Source organism: Nerophis lumbriciformis, linkage group LG31 (assembly GCF_033978685.3).
Source record: "Nerophis lumbriciformis linkage group LG31, RoL_Nlum_v2.1, whole genome shotgun sequence".
In the NCBI taxonomy this organism is placed as follows: Eukaryota; Metazoa; Chordata; class Actinopteri; order Syngnathiformes; family Syngnathidae; genus Nerophis; species Nerophis lumbriciformis.
The window spans coordinates 20,556,283-20,570,625 of NC_084578.2; positions in this window are offsets into that span (position 1 = coordinate 20,556,283).

Here is a 14,343-nt window from a genome sequence, read left to right on the forward strand (position 1 = left end):
GTGCTCCCCACAATACCAGAATAAGTCAGCTCGTGCCCAAGGGCCTATCCTTGAGCCATCTATCAGGGTGGTGCAACAGGAGGGGGTAATGTCACCCAATTTGTAGGGGGATGAAGGGGATCCTGTAAATTGCCACAAAGGGAAGAAGTCGGGTGAAATTGTCAACAGGAGGGTGCACACTAACCAACAAATCACAACCTGGCGGTGTGGGTTCAGAAAACAAGGAGATAAGACAGTTTGAGCCATTAGTGTCAGTCAACTCAAAAGGGGCGGGGTAAGTGTGGGGAAAGGGACGTCCACCTAAGCCACAGGTTGCCTGCACCTGCTCCTAAGGTCAAAGCTACCAGGTCTTCAAGGGGGCAGAGGTAGTTAACGCCCTCTCAAGGACATTCATTTTAATAATTCCTTTACGGTCTGTACCTGTCTGGTCAACCCCCAAAACAACATAAAAGGGACTAGGTATAACACCTGTTCTGGCAATTGTAGGGGAAAGGGGGTTCTGGGACCGATCAAAGTTCCTCTGAAAGGTCATCCCTCTCAGAATAACTTTGAATTGTGGAGGTATGTTGGCATATTAAGGGTCATGGTAGTCTAAGGGCCCTGTGTTGTGGGTTACCTGCTTCCATAAGGGGCACCACTTACCAGAGTATGTTGTCCGCATCCGACACCAATAGTTCAGGTTTGAGTCGTAACAAAGATGGAGGTTACTAGCACGGTAAGAACCAATTTTCCCCTCGCACTTAATCACACTACACAGGTCAGAAAAGTAAGTCTTGCTGTCCCCCTTGACCAAGTCTATTTCAAGTCCGCCGTACGTTCTAAGACACGTGTCAGTCACTTTCGTCGGGAAGGAAGAATTGAGACACAAGGTCAGTAGAGCAAGCCCAAACACCAGTCCGTCAGGGAATCCTACTGGGTATAACATCCTGCCTTTCAGAAATCAAAATCAGGGTAATTCAGGTAATGAGACAGGGATAAACATCAAACTTTTCACTTAATGTAACGACACAAATAGTATGCTGAAAGCAAGCAAGAAAAACTAAGAAACATCTAGCATATAGACTGGTCTCACAATCAATGGTATACAATATTGAAGTTGATCAGAGTATTGTAGGTAGAAAATCTGGAAGATCTACACGACGGTAGACGGCAGCTCAACGGAGAGAGGTGTCTCTCAGCGTCGTCTTTTGGGCCCCTTCCGTGGCAGGCTCCTCCTCGGGAGTGCGGAGGTAGAGGTGGTACCAGGTGTCCCCTGTACCAGCTAGTCGAAGGGCGTGGGACGTCCGTACCACGACCTTGAAGGGACCATTCCACCTGGGCTCTGTACATTTGCGTTTGATGACCTTGATCTTGACCCTCTCAGTGGACGGAAGGGAATCTGGAGTGGAGGGCTGTCTTCCTCGAATCTGTACAGAAGAACTGGCACACAAATTCTGCATTTTGTGTAAAATACCATTTTGGTTTTACGCTGATTCCTTCTTCCAGGGGGGTGTTGATCCTGGGAAGGGGCTGACCTGTATGCAGTTCATAGGGTGAAAAACTCAAAGGGCGGTAAAACAGTTTTATTCACGGACATTCGAATGATCATTAAAGCTAATTGCAACATGTCAATCCAATTCAATTTGGTCTGTGCACAGATTTTAGCCAATTCGTTTTTGATGTTCTGGTTCATCCTTTCAACCTTACCTTGGGACTGAAGATGGTACCCCCAAACCAAACCTGTGTTCTAGTCCAAGAGCATTTTCGACCAAGGCTAAGTGAGTAATTTCAAAATGGGTGCTTTTGTCTGACCTAATCTTTTTGGGGAAACCATGTCGGGGAATTAGGTCATTCACAAGCCATTTAATTACTGATTTTGCATCCTCTTTTGAGGTTGGGGTTGCTTCCGGCCAACCACTGTGATTGTCAACACCACTCAGCAAGTATCTTTTCCCTTTTCACCGGATTGATTATATCAATGAAGTCAAAACTATACACGGGTCACCCTCACCTCCTCCATATTCCGAATTGATTTACTAAACTACTATCGATGTGCAAAATCGTTATTTTCAAGTTAAATTTACAAACTTACAACAATTTAGTTATAACTTCTTCCCCACAGGAATATTGTTAAAGCTATTTTGTTGTACGGAGTTTGAATCCAAAAGTCTGAATCCACCCTCTCCTCCTCCCCCTTCTGTTTCTGAAAAAGGAACTGTGTCAGTAATACTATCACTTTCAGAAACATCTAAGAAAAAGGTCAGCTAATAGTCAAGTACAGCAAGAGCAGGGGCGGAGGACATGTCATGTTTGAGGTCAATGAAAGTCATTTCAGTCTCTGTGGACCACTGGAGGGTGGTATTAGGGTAGGGGACCCCTTAGCGAAATCAGAAATAACTCAAACTCAACTAAATCCTAAATTTTATGTACCTTATTCAATATGGTGAAAGCTTCAAAATATGCCTATATTTATATCGACACAAATACTAGAAAAACACTAACCTTATGGCGGATGCTTTTCGCAATAGTAATTTGACATTTCACCACGCCTGGTGGCCACAATAACAAATTAAGTCAAGCTCATGTTGTAGAAAGTCGAATGATGCGGACACGTTTGTTACTGAATACTTTCTATCAGACTTCTGTCATGGTGACTGTGTGTTTGTAATAAGCAGAATGTGTCGTTTTAGCTCAGCTGTTGTGTAGCTGCTAGCTCCTCGTAGCCTACAGCCGGGGTGTCCAAAGTGCAGCCCATAGCTATGTGAAAATGTGGTTTTGGGGTGTCGGTGCAATGAGTGGCAGTTACGCCGTGTTTTATCATTGGACCTAAGTCTTTGGTTTTGTAGGCGGGGCAAAGAGCAAGGGAACAATGTGGGACAGCAATTGTGTCCATCTTATACTATGCTAGTTGTAGCAAATATATGTCAACATGAGCAGCCACACCTTGAGTTCCAACATATATAAATATAAAGGAGTCAAAGGCCTCCTGGCATGAACATGAGGCGAGTCGGGTGGCGGTACACACGGAAGCATCTCAGTCAGTCAGGGTTTTCACTGATAGAGCAGCTGGAGATGTCAGCCATTTCTGGTGTTTCAGGCTGTGGTAGGAGCTCATGGAGGAGCTTTGGTAGTGGTGTCGCAGCTTGGTGGTTGAGCCGTCAGGTAACACCAGGAAGGTTCCTTCTGTGCGATATTGAATGTCAGGGTACAGTCTGTAAAGGAGGTCATTACCAATTAGGCAAGGTGTGTGCAGGTCAACCACGAAGGGGTGCTTCAGCGAGAGTCCAGCAATCTGAACCGGAAGAGGTTTGGTGACCGGTAACATTCTTGTGACCTCAGCGAAGCCTTCGACCTTCAAAAAGGAAGCACACAGTTTATTTGGTACCTCTGCATTCAGAAATGAGTGGGTGGCACCAGTGTCAATCACAAACTGATAACATTGTCCGTTGACACTTATGTCCAGCAGGGGGCCTGTCTGTATTTCCTGCTGGGGCTTCTGCCTTGGGCGTCCTTTGCCATGCCTGTATGATGTTTTGGCTGCAATTGGGAGCCTGTCTCGTTCAGAGGAGTTAGGACATTCACGTTGCCAGTGACCCGGCTGGTCACAGATGAAACAGTTTTCACCCTGTCTTGGCCTTAAAGCACCGTGTCCACCACCCGAGTCCAACCGTCTGGTCACACGTCTGTTGAGGTTTCTTTCCTCCACCTGCTGGGACTCAAAAGCAAGGTCACCCACTGCTGAATATACGCTAGCTGATCTTTGACCTTTTGGTTCTTTTAACTTTTCATCTTCAGCGATCTGTAATTTAAGTAGTTGTTTCCTTGCAGAGGTGGGTAGTAACGCGCTACATTTACTCCGTTACATCTACTTGAGTAACTTTTGGGATAAATTGTACTTCTAAGAGTAGTTTTAATGCAACATACTTTTACTTTTACTTGAGTATATTTATAGAGAAGGAACGCTACTTTTACTCCGCTACTTTTATCTACATTCAGCTCGCTACTCGCTACTAATTTTTATCGATCTGTTAATGCAAGCTTTGTTTGTTTTGGTCTATCATAGTGCCTGCGTTTCAACAAATACAGTCACTGGTGACGTTCACTCCGTTCCACCAATCAGATGCAGTCACTGGTGACGTTGGACCAATCAAACAGAGCCAGGTGGTCACATGACCTGACTTAAACAAGTTGAAAAACTTATTGGGGTGTTACCATTTAGTGGTCAATTGTACGGAATATGTACTGTACTGTGCAATCTACTAATAAAAGTTTCAATCAATCAATCAAAAGTGTGAGGGAAAAAAGATACTTGTTTTATTTCAACCGTACCGTCAAAAGCCTCAAGACTGACCGCACATGAGGACGTTCCTGTCTTCACAATAAAAGTGCCGCGCCATCGCGCCTGCGCTTTCAAAACAAGAGTCTCCGAAAGCCAGCGCAAACAAGCTAGCAAGCTACGGAGTTTGACGCCAATATATTTCTTGTAAAGTGTATAAAAACGAATATGGAAGCTGGACAAATAGGATGCCAAAAACCCACCACTTTCATGTGGTATTAGACAGAAAGGAGGAACTTTTCTTCTCCTCCATTTGAAAACGTGGACGTTATCATCACGACTGTCTGATTACAATCAATGCAAGTCATCAGAATCAGGTAATACACCAACTTATATTCTAGTCTTCATTAAAGAAAGGAATCTATATGTTAAACATGCATGTATATTCATTAAAACACCTTTAACACGTAAACAAAAACAGCAAAATAAATACTTATAAATTATATACTGTATATATCAATGTATATGTATGTATGTATGTCTATATATATATATATATATATATATATATATATATATATATATATATATATATGAGTGTGTATGTTACTCATCAGTTACTCAGTACTTGAGTAGTTTTTTCACAACATACTTTTTACTTTTACTCAAGTAAATATTTGGGTGACTACTCCTTACTTTTACTTGAGTAATAAATCTCTAAAGTAACAGTACTCTTACTTGAGTACAATTTCTGGCTACTCTACCCACCTCTGTTTCCTTGTTACTCTACCACCATCCTGCTCTGTCCAATTTTGCATATCACGTTTAAAATCACAGCATTAATTGTCCCATTAAATGTTAATCAATACTCCTAAATCAAAGATTATTCGTACTACTTCATGTGTATTTAAGTAACGTTTTAATTCAATTAAAGATTATCTATAAGTTAATTAAACTATCATTTGTCTAACAGTTGGTTCGAGCACGCTGTCATGCTACACTTCACTTGTGCACTCTGACCTCCTGTCGTGCGTGATATTCTACAAAATAAAGCATGTTTTTATTCTCGTTCCTCCATCTGCTTATTCAAACCAGTCACAACATGCACACACACACAGTGTTGTGCGCCAGTTATTTTTGATAGCGCGGCACAAACACACACAAGGCCGTGTGCTAAGTGATTAGCCGAACCACACTTCTCCCCTTTATAAAACTTTACAGATGCTAACCTAGCTCAATGCTAACCTAGTTCAATGCTATCCTAGCTCAATGCTATGCTAACAGTGTCACACCTCTCCGGCCCACGTCCAACGTGCAGCACGTCACACAGCCTCGTCACACCGACACATCTCTTATCTCAAAATGTCTCCCAGCAGAGCCTCCTTTTTTTCTTTTTTTCTTTTTTTCCTTACTGCGTCTTACTTTACCATAAAACTTCCAGTTACTTTTCTTTATTTACCAAACGTTTGAGTTCACGACTTTTCGAGTATTGTAAACTTCCTCTTAACCCTTATTTTTCAAACGTTCTCCTTTTTTCTTTTTTTCTTTTTTTCTCTTTTTTTCTTTTTAAACTCTACCTGCCAATTTCATTGTTGACAACAGTTGGTTCATCACACTTCTCCCCCCCCCCCCCCCCCCCCCACCGCCATCACATTCCTGTCTGTCACACTCCGTAGCCATTGTGTCTTTTACCTCAGAATTTTTCGTCCCAGACTGGAAACCCCTTTACCTCAGAATTTTTCGGCCCAGACGAAGGGTCTGGAAACCCTGTACCTCAGAATTTTTCGTCCCAGACAAAGGGTCTGGAAACCCTGTACCTCAGAATTTTTCGTCCCAGACGAAGGGTCTGGAAACCCTGTACCTCAGAATTTTTCGTCCCAGACGAAGGGTCTGGAAACCCTTACTCGTTTAGGCGACGACCAATGACCCAGGGTGAGCTACACCCAACTATTAGTTTATTCGTCAATGAAACTGCCCGTCACGGTAGTCGAGACACAATGGCGCGAGATGACCACTTATTTACAGCTTTTATGTAATGGCGGACAAGGGAGAAATGCAATCAATCCATCAAAATGTCCACTCTCACATCCCCGTCTCGTACAAAACACCTACTCTGTGTCTGGGGTACAAACAGTGTTTGACTTACATACTTCAAGACAGACTCCTAAAGCAGATTTTAGAAAAAGGCTCTGCTTACCTTGTTTTTGTTTGGCCACTAGTGAGTCTGTCCAGAAGAGTGTAAGAGGTGTCCAATTCTCAGCGTGTCGCCCGGACGAGCCCCCAATTTGTTGCGTTTTGGACCAGTTTTTCCTCCCAGGGAATTCAAGTCACAATCCGCTCCCAAGTTCTTTCCGACTTTTAAAGCTGAGTTTAAAAACCACCAGAGACAGAATAGGTATTTTGTTGTATATATTCTCAAAGCTTTGACAACATACATTTTAGATCGAGACCAGTCTAACCCTAGAACCTTCTCTCGCGCACACCCAAAATGGTCTCTCTTCCCAACGCCAAAAACCTCTCTTTTCTTCCACCTGCCTAGCCATAACAAAAGCGCAACTCCCTAGCCATAATACATTCCAAAGAACTCAAGGTTATCACACATAGTATGCTTGCTGACAGAGCATCAAGAGAATAAATGAAAAAAGACGAGCTGTTTTCAAATATGACTAATAAATGAAAGAAGTACAACTTAAATTCGGATATATGTAAATATCTGCCTCCGACAATTGGCAGCAGTATTGAGCCATGTCTCAACAGGAGGAATGATGACCCTTATACAGAAGTACTATACTACCTACGGCTTTTATTCTTATTCAAAAAATGTGTGTAGGTCATGCATGACCTGTGCGAGGCACAATCCACAAGGGAATATGCGCCCACAACGAGGCCAATTCCCCAAACCACAACACACGTTCCAACATCTATGCATGGATTTTATTGGACTAAATAAGAGTGAAGGAAAACAGTATTGTCTGGTCATAGTAGATGCATTTTCAAAGTGGGTAGAAACAGCACCGCCCCCAGTCCCCGGCCCGACGCGTCCGCCTGCAGACAGCAAGGGATGGTAAAGTCAGGCATGCGCAGTACCGGCTCCTCGCAGAGTGCTCTTTTTACCTTCTCGAATACCCGCTAGCACTGCTCCGTCCACTGGACCAGATCTGGAGCACCTTTTCGGGTGAGGTCAGTCAGTGGGCTGGTCAAGTCCGCGAACTGGGGGATGAACTGGCGGTAATATATCGCCAGACCCAAAAACTGCCTCACCTCTTTTTTTGTCTTGGGGGGTGGACAGGCTGCGATCGCCGCTGTCTTGTCTACTTGTGGCCGCACCTGCCCCGCCCCCAAGTAGTACCCCAGATACTGTACCTCCCTCCGGCCAACCGCACACTTTGCCGGGTTGGCGGTGAGACCCACCCGCCTCAGGGACTCGAGCACCGCCCCCAACCGCCGCATGTGTTCTTCCCAGCCGGTACTCTGGATGATGACGTCATCCAGATATTCCGCCGTGTATGCCGCGTGGGGGCGCAGCACTCGGTCCATGAGACACTGGAACGTGGCGGGCGCACCGAACAAACCAAACAAAAGTGTCACAAATTGGTATAAACCTTCCGGAGTGGAAAAGCCCGTTTTTTCTCGGGACTCCAGTGACAAGGGAATCTGCCAGTAGCCCTTGGTTAAATCCAGTGTCGTGAAAAAACAAGCAGTGCCCAGCCGATCTAGGAGCTCGTCGACCCGAGGCATTGGGTATGCGTCAAAACGTGATATTTCATTCACCTTGCGGAAATCCACACAGAACCGCACCGACCCATCCTTCTTCCCTACCAAAACGATGGGGCTACACCACGTGCTGTGGGATTCTTCTATTACCCCCAACTCAAGCATGGTTTTTAATTCTTCCCGAACTACTTTGCGTTTGTGTTCGGGAAGCCAGTATGGCCGAGACTGCATCGTAACCCCCGGGCTGGTCTCAATATGATGCTGGATGAGATTTGTACGGCCGGGCCGAGAGGAGAACACATCAGAGAAGCCGCTGCAGCTTAGCAACATCCGCTCTCTGTCTCTGCCCCGATCCGGGTGTCGAACCTCGTAATCCACATCACCCACTCGCCGTGTGACCTCATAAGGCCCTTGCCACTTTGCAAGTAATTTGGAGCTTGAGGTTGGAAGCAATACAAGCACTTTTTCTCCCGTAGCTGGGTCCCCTTGTTATACGCGCGCTGCTGACGCTCCTGGGCGCGGAGCAAATTCTCGCGTGACAAGTGCCCCATCGTGTGGAGTTTTGCTCGCATGTTCATGACGTACTGAATTTCATTTTTGCTGGAGCTCGGACCCTCCTCCCAGCTTTCTTTAATTATGTCCAGAACTCCGCGCGGCCTCCGGCCATATAATAGTTCGAAAGGCGCAAAACTTACGGAGGCCTGGGGTACCTCCCGCATCGCAAACATCAGGGGATCCAGCCATTTATCCCAATTTGGTTTGTCCTCGTGCGTAAACTTACGGATCATGGTTTTCAGCGTTTTATTTAATCTCTCCACCAGCCCATCTGTTTGTGGATGGTATACGCTGGTGCGGATGGCCTTAATTCCCAGTAACCCGTATAGTTCCTTTAACGTGCGTGACATAAAGGATGTGCCCTGGTCAGTCAGAATCTCTTTGGGGATTCCAACTCGGGAGATGACCTGAAACAGAGCATGTGCAACACTCTTGGCAGATATAGAGCGCAGAGGCACTGCTTCAGGATAGCGTGTTGCGTAATCCACCAGGACTAGCACAAAGCGGGAGCCCCTTGTGCTCGGGTGGAATGGTCCGATGAGTTCAATCCCAATTCTCTCGAAAGGGACCTCGATGAGCGCTAATGGGCGCAAAGGCGCCTTTGGGGTGGCCGCTGGGTTCACCAGCTGGCAGTCCGGGCAGGCAGCGCACCAGCGGCGCACGTCTGCCCGGCCAATAGAATCGGACCATGACCCGATTAAGTGTCTTATCATACCCCATGTGGCCAGACATGGGATTAACATGCGCCGCCTGGAAAACCATTTCCCGGCGGCATTTTGGCCCCAACAACTGGGTGTATTCCTCTCCGGTTTGAGTGTCACGGCTCACTCAGTATAACCTATCCCTAATAATTCCAAAGTGGGGGAATACCCGCGCTTTCCCCGGGCGCACCAGCTGATCGTCGATGTAATCCACCTGGTCCCAGGCCGCGCGCAAGCTTTCATCACGGGACTGCTCGAGCGGAAAATCCTCCGTAGGTTGCCAACGGGGAACCTAGGAGCTTCCCGCGAAGCCCCCACCGGTTCCCGCTCGGCAGTGTCGGATGAACCCGCGTCGCCACTGAGAACTGCGCGGATATTTCCCTTTCCTACGGTCAGTGAACACATCCCCACACATTGTCTCACTAGGTGATTAAATCCTGGCCAATTTGTTCCTAAAATTATGGGATGCGTAAGGTGCGCGCTTACGGCAACCTTGAAAATATGCTTTTGTCCCTGATACCAAATGTCCACAGGCACAATGGGATACGTGTGCACATCCCCATGAATACACTTAATTCGCCCCCATTTCGCTTGCCTCAACGCCCCGGGTCGAACCAGGTTTTGGTGGATCATGGACTGTTTTCAGCCCGAATCCACCATTGCCCGGTATGTACTCCCTTGACACAATACGCCTCCCCTGGATCGGGGGAAGGTGCTGGGGGTCCGACAACCCGCATCACCTGTCCCACCTCCATCAGGAAGCAATCCCTCCTCACGTGACCAGGCTGTCCGCACCCCCAGCACACCGGCCCTGGCGATCGAGGTGACGTCTGCGGGGGAAGCCCCCTCTCAGCAGCGCCGGTACCCTGGACAGAAGGAGGAACACTGGAGATGTTACAACCCCCAGACCCCCCCTTAATGTTGCTGGTGGATGGTAATGTGTGTGGGTGTCCATGTCCGGGCCGGGAACCTGCTCGCGGGTTGCGGTCGTCTCCACCGGGCGGAGTCTTGGCTCCAGCGCTGCCTCCTCCGTCTGCGCGCTCCGTCTTCACGGTGCTGGGTGGGCCATTCGGCCGCCCGTGGCGCTGGGGTGGGTCTTTCGGAGGCCTTTGGACTCAGCTCCCGGTGGACTGCCAGGTGGTCCTTGGCCAGGGCCACTGCGGCCATCAGGTCCCGCGGACGGTGGTACCGGACCCAAGCTGCAGTTCTGGGTGGGATGGCATCCACGAATTGTTCTAGGAGGATCAGCTCAAACATCTTGCTGTCAGACTCCTGGGGTTGGAGCCACCGGGTGGCCACGTCTCGGAGCCGCTGCGCCAGCGCAAACAGGCGGTCCTCCGGACCCAGCCACATCGCGCGGAACCGGCGTCGGTGATCCTAAGGGTGGCTACCGACCCGGTCCAATATTGCGCGGCAGAGGCTGGGGAAGTGCACCCTGGTGTGCGCCGGTAGACTAAGCACCGCCCGCTGCGCCTCCCCCGCCAGGAGCGGCAGCAGCTTTACACCCCACTCGGGGTCTGGCCAGCCACATGCTGCTCCTGTGGCCTCGAAGATGTCGAGGAACACCTGCGGGTCTTCATCATCTGCCATACGCTGCATGGAGGCCGTTGTTCCCGTCTTCGCAGCACCTCCCGTCTGGCTCACCAGATGGAGACAGGCCGCCAGCAGACCCAGATTCTGCAGGCAGCCCATCTCCATCTGCTGCTGGGTGGCCGCTGACACCTCCGCCAATACTCTTCCGAGCGCCTCCAGGGGGGTTGGGGCCGACATCTCTCCTCGGTCCTTGCTTGTGTTGGGCGCCAAACTGTGACAGATAAATGCTTTAAAATGTAATATCGGAAATTATCGGTATCGGTTTCAAAAGTAAAATAAATGACTTTTTAAAACGCCGCTGTACGGGGCGGTGCATATCCGGTAAAACACAGACGTAGGGAGCAGTACAGAGCAGTTGCGTCTTCCAGTCAGCAGCCCCTCCCATCTCCCCTCTCCCCTCTCTCACACACAACACAGGAGTTGACGACTGCAGCATGAGAGGTTTACTGGCGACGCTTGATGACCTCATCAAACTGCCGCGAGCGGAGCATAACAACAACAAGAGTGTGTTGTTGCCGGTGCTGTAGCCATGGCTAACAAGCGAGCTCGCTCGGTGACTGACTAACGACACCATGTCTATGGTTTGGGATTATTTTAAAGTGTGTCTGACCGATAAAAAACGGGCAATTTTCAATGACTGCAAAAAGTTGGTTATGCAAGGAGGAACCAAGACGTCTTCCTTTAATACAGGACGGCATGGCGAAGTTGGTAGAGTGGCCATGCCAGCAATCGGAGGCTTACTGGTTTCTGGGGTTCAATCCCCACCTTCTACCATCCTAGTCACGTCCGTTGTGTCCTTGGGCAAGACACTTCACCCCTTGCTCCTGATGGCTGCTGGTTAGCGCCTTGCATGGCAGCTCCCGCCATCAGTGTGTGAATGTGTGTGTGAATGTGGAAATACTGTCAAAGCGCTTTGAGTACCTTGAAGGTAGAAAAGCGCTATACAAGTATAACCCATTTATCATTTGTTATTTACAAGCAATTTGATCTTCCACCTCTTCAAGAATCATAAAGAGATACACGATGAATACAAGCGAAAGATGGATGAAAAGCAAACACCGAAAGCAGCTTGCAGTGAACAGAGGTGCCCTGTCTCAACGCAGCATTTCAGAAACTCTGGCTGACTGCTAGGCCACTTCAAGCACTCACCACTAGCTTGCAGCACATTTGTGTTACTCATACAAATACGTTACAGCAGGGCAGATTGAGTCCAGTTTATAATTTCCTGTTATACAGTATGCCAGGCAGTCTACTAAAGGAGGACTATGTTATCGTTTACTTTATTACTCTAGTATACTCTGGACTGAAACTGTGTGCCTTCAATGTTTTTGTAGCTGTTGTTTTGAGGCATGTTTAAAAAACAAAAATAATAATGCACTTTGTGAAAGTCAAAGTATAGTATTTCCCATAGTTGTAGTGGGTATTAGGATTATCTCAGGGAGAGTGTCAGGTTCAAACACTGATGACATCTAATAATCAAACAAGAAGCAAGGAATCATGCAGAGAGTTCAATTTAGCTCATGAGGAGACACGTGTTTTGGGCTGTATTCTAGTTACAGATCCAAACTGCGTTCTAAAAGTAAAGCCCGCGCGCCTCCTCTATTTATTAGGAAGGTCCCTATTACATCACTGAAGCTGTCGCTGAGGGAAGGGGGTAATCTCGACAACTCCAGTTAGACACAATATATGAATATATATTCGTACGATCCCGTATGAATATACGGGATCGGTAATTAAGAGTTGGACAATATCAGAATATCGGATATCGGCAAAAAAGCCATTATCGGACATCTCTACTTAGCACATTGTAAAAAGGTCATATCTGTTGAATCCTCCGATAAGGAAAGTGAAGCGAAGTCCGGTAAAAGTGCGGACTCACACGACAACTAGAGTTGAGCAGAAGCTAAAGCCAGTGAAGTATTTTCAAACCACTGACCTCAGTAGAGGAGTGAATCAGCAGAAAATACACCTCATGGCTCAGGTGGTCCATAACATGCCGGTTATCAATATTGGTACTGGTCGGCCCTGCCCTCCTGATATGGTTAATTTGGGAATTTGCAGAAAATATAGAACTTAGAAAACAAAATAGAACCACACCGATGACAAACTCGACCAAGCTAAATATCCAGGGGGCAAACCACACTCACAAGTACAGCCGCATTAAACGACAAACAGAAAATGCTAAGGCAAGAAAAACGAACTATGTCGTCTGTTCGATAAATCTAATCCTAAGCCCAGGTGCAAATATAACAACCTGTGTCCCATGGATAGTGTCGTGGGCCAACAGTGAATCACTGATTTTTATGGTAGCTCCCAATACCACCTCTACAATACTACTTCCTATAAGAAACTTAAAAGGATTCCGACTTGGACATCCCACCATGGGAAAAGACTGGCCAAATTACTGGTGATACCTCACAAGCCATACCAGTACGGGGGGATTGGGACACTCTGGTCACTACACAACAAGGAAATTATTGGCCCCCGGGAGATGGTGATGAAGCGAAATTCTTTAAAAGTCGAATAACTCTGAAGCATCAAGGCCCAAATCTAGTGTTAACCATATCACTCCCTGATGGACAAATTAGACCACCCAATGCCACACTGTTCAACACATCCTGCTGGGGTTTCCAACTATGAGCATGGTCAAATGGACCAGACCCATATTTCCCGGTAATTGTTTGCATAAATCAAACCATGCGCAACACCGAACAACCCAGAGTGAACGTCTGTACTAAACGCCCTGGAGTCACAGTTGTAAGCGTACCATTTGATGGTGTGGATGAATGGTTCAAAGTAACAACTGGTGTGTCAAGGTTTGAAAATAATTGGTTACTCATGGCGGAGGAAGCAGGAAAGGCTGCTAAAACTGATTGTGTTGTATGCCTAAGTCCCAGGCCATTACTCAAGATCATCCGGCACCTATGAATCAAGAATGTTTAATAGAGGTGATGAGTAGGACACATACTGAAGGGAATTGCACTACATGGAACAAAATCTACCCTGTAACCTAAGAAACAAAGCAGAAACCAATATTTGATAAACATGTGACAAAAGCTAATTACACCTGCATTAACATGCTAGGCTCCGGGCAACAGTTAGGAAACTTATCATCAGACAACTGATTACACATAGCAAATGTATCAATATTTGTACCAGTATCACGAGGTGATGTGTGGTGGTGGTGCGGTGAGGAAAGAATCTCTGACCGATTACCGAAAAATGTAACAGGACATTGTGCTCTGATCACACTCCTCATGCCCACCTCCATATACCCCACAACAGCACGAGAATTGTTAACACACCTGAACAGTTTGATACCCGAACATTGGAAAAGAACTAGACGTGATGTAAACTGGCAAAGTGTTGGAGATCCAACTTATATCGATGCAATAGGTGTCCCAAGAGGTGTACGTGACGAGTACAAATTGGTAGATCAAGTTGTAGCAGGTTTCGAATCATCTGTCTGCTGGTGGTGTACGATTAACAAGAATGTTGACAGAATAAACTACGTCCACTAGAACG